The sequence below is a fragment of the Otolemur garnettii genome, unplaced genomic scaffold (assembly GCF_000181295.1).
Source record: "Otolemur garnettii isolate 467f Iridium unplaced genomic scaffold, OtoGar3 scaffold00034, whole genome shotgun sequence".
NCBI classification, from domain to species: domain Eukaryota; kingdom Metazoa; phylum Chordata; class Mammalia; order Primates; family Galagidae; genus Otolemur; species Otolemur garnettii.
Genome location: NW_003852429.1, coordinates 13,940,422 through 13,943,935, shown reverse-complemented (window position 1 = coordinate 13,943,935; position 3,514 = coordinate 13,940,422).

Below are 3,514 nucleotides of genomic sequence, written 5' to 3'. Positions count from 1 at the left end.
CTAGTCCAGGCTCCAGAGCAATTTGGGGAACTCTTGTTCTGGAATGGCCATCAGAGCTGTCATCATCTTAGGTTGGATGATTTAGTTCACCAACGAGTTCGTGAAGTTAACTGTCCAACCATGTATATTAGTTTGTCAGGGCTGCCATAGGAAACACCCCAAGCTGTGCAGGTTAAACAATAGGTACATGTTTTTCTGCAATTTTGGAGGCTGGAAGCATGAGACAAGCTGTTAGCAGGGCCGGGTGATTCAGATCTCTACCTTGGCTTGTACGTGGCTGTCTTTGTGTGATATTGTGCCTGCGGGTTTCCAAATTTTCTTTTAAGAATATAAATCATGTTTGATTAGGGCCCAGCCCAGTGCCCTCATTTTAATACCTCTTTAAAAGGACCTGTCTCCAAATGTAATTATATTCTCAGGTGCTTTGAGGTAGGACTTCAGCACATGAATTTTGGAAGGGCATAGTTCAGCCTGTCCCCTGGCAGCAGCTTGAAGCCTGCCTGGCTGTGGCATCCCCACTGTCTCCAGGTGCAGATGATTCTACCTGGTTGCAAGCCCTGAGTACTGGCCTGTGAGGCTGTCCTTCCCATCTGAAGACCTGGACTAAGGAGAGAGGTTATATGCCCTTCCTCACTCCCAGCACATCTGTGTGCAATGCAGCTTGGCCATACAGACTGGCAACACTCTCTATCTAAAAGGGAGAGAGAGAACAGGAGCCCACATGGCCACCGTCCACGACAATCTGAAATCCTGTGGGACACACCACACGCTGCTTGTTCCCTGGGTCGAGCTTCATATCCTCAGTTCTCTGAAAACATAAACTGCAGGTCATCGTGACGGAGGGTGTGCTTGTGTATGTGTAGGGCGAGCTCATTCTCACAAACGCTCTTGAGATGCTCACCATTTTTTACTGCAGGTAGAACAGGACCCTGGCACCTGTGGCAGATTATGGTTTTCAAAGCTGGACACCCCGAAGCTCTTCTTATTATTTTATGTTGACTCTGCTCTCACTGAGTGGATATAACTCATCCTTTTGTTTTTAGGAGGAATGGGGGGGCAGGGCTATACCAAATAAGGGAATATGATGAAACGATGCAAAGTGAGTCTGACGTTGAGCCATAAAGTGTCAGGCTTTCCTGATGTTCTTGGGGGACACTTGTGCTTGGAACTGGGTCACCATGCTGTGGGAAAGACATACCAATTTAAAAAAGACCCTATGTAAATGTCCCGGATGATAATCCCACCTGAGGTCCCAGCCACCAGCCAACATCAATCCCCAGACATGAGTGAGTGACATGCTGATGGCTGCAGTGCCTGGAATCCAGCTATCTCCAGGCTCCCAGCTGCACTCTGATACCAGCGGGGTAAGGGTAAGGCACCTCCTCCAAGCCTGTTTGAACAAAAGTAAGAAAAAAAAATCGTTGATGTTTGATATCACATTTTTAGGATGAATTGCAACAGTTTAGTGTCTGAAAGGAAGTTATTACTCTAAGAAGCTGTGGGCTCTTGGCCAAGGCGGTGGGCAGAGCCGAAAAAATTAAATAGTCACAAACCATCGGGGGATGGGAGGGTTGGAGACCACGAAAACACATTGTATGTGACTGTAGGGACAGCGTTCACGAGAGAGCCTGTGAGACAGCAGAAACCTGACAGGCCTCAAGGAGGCCACGGAGAGGACTTAGAGGAAAATCTTCAAAAGCATATTAAAAACTGGCAAAAAGGAGTCCCTTGTTAAGCAGAAAGTTTAGCACCATTACTTGGAGCAACATGAGAAATTTTAAAAGGTCCGTAATCAAGTTGATTATATAGTAAAGAAATTTTGACGCAAGGTAGTGAACAAATGTACCACTGGATTCTGCCTCACTGCCTGTGACCTGAGAGAGATGGTGGGAAGCTCGGGAAGGACCCATGGCATGAGAGGAGCCAGGACGTGCTGGGTTCAACATAAAACTGTCCTTCATTCCTGAACTTTTCAAGTGGGAAATTATGCTGAAATTAAGAAGTGACTTTTAGGGGGAGAATGCATCCAGGGTATTGCCAGGAAAACATGGTATGAGGATAAAGCTGGGGGCACAGTTGAAACCATGAGGCTCTCACAGCGATTAAGGTGATGCCCCACAGACCCCTTCAAGCTGGTACATTAGTATGATCGTTCATATTAATTGTGATATATAGTATTGATTCAGAGAAAAAATCACCTTAAGCTACTGAGCCAGTTCTTTTCCTGGGTAACAATATTATTCTACTTTATTATATGAAGTTACCTCCTATTCTCAATCTCTACCATGTACATCGTTTATTTAGTCATTATTTTAATCAACTTTATAGGATTAACAGGGCAGATATCATTATTCTCTATTAAGTCCAATGGCATTAAATTCCTCAAGGTCAGCTTAAATACCTGTTCATCTTTGCTATCCCGTAAGCCCTTGACCAGTTCTTTGTAGGAAGTTTCTACCGTATGCCAGGCAGTGTTCCCGTTATTCAGTGGGAGTCCCTGATCAGTTTTCATAAGGATCTAATCCCGGTAATGCTATCAGACCAAAATGTACAATGAGGCAACTAACCAACACTGAAAGGTTAAATAAATTTCCCAATTTTATATCACTGCTGTGTATGAGAATGAGAATTCTATTCTGGTCTTTCTTATTTGAAAATAAGGAAGTGAATTTTCAAGTTTCACTCAGGTGTCTCACATACTTAGGACACACACACACACACATGCTAAGACAAAAAAATGTAACATTTTATTTCTCATCTTCTGGCTCAAAAACACAGAGACTTTTCAGTTTGGGTATCTCCCAATAAGTCATCCTAAAGCAATGTTACATTTCTGTATCAGTTATACATACCAACAACCCTTTGCTTTAAATATTTTGAATTTAAAATTAACATTGAAAAGAATCATTCATTTAACATTTATTGTATAATATTTTAACTGTGAATAAACTGCAGAACTATTAATATATTTGTGATTTACATACTTTATTTTCTTTAAAAGAGGTCATCTAGGACCATATTTACATTATCATTTAATTATATGACATATATGAATAAAACAGATGTTGACTACTGTGTTTCCCTGAAAATAAGACCTACCCAAAAATAAGCCCTAGCAGGATTTCTATGCAGTTGTTAAATATAAGCCCTATCTGATGATAAGACCTAGTGATGGGCATGGCTATGCATTTCCACGCGGAGCAGTGAGGAAGACTGGAATAGGTTTTATCTGCCACAGCTTCTTTCTTGGAGCCTTTTGCACTTGCACCGGTGTACGTGTGGTAACCACGGTTGCAGACATCCTATTGCGCATGTGTGGAAGGCTAGGGGAAAGGAGTTCACGCATCACTAGCACCAGCCCCACCAATAAGGTCGGCTCCCCCTGTCAGGTTCCAGAAGAAGATGACTTAACCGTATTTAAATAAATGTAGATTGTTATATTATACTTAATAAAATTAAGACATCCCCCTGAGAATAAGCCCTAGTGTGGATTGTTATATTATACTTAAAAAAA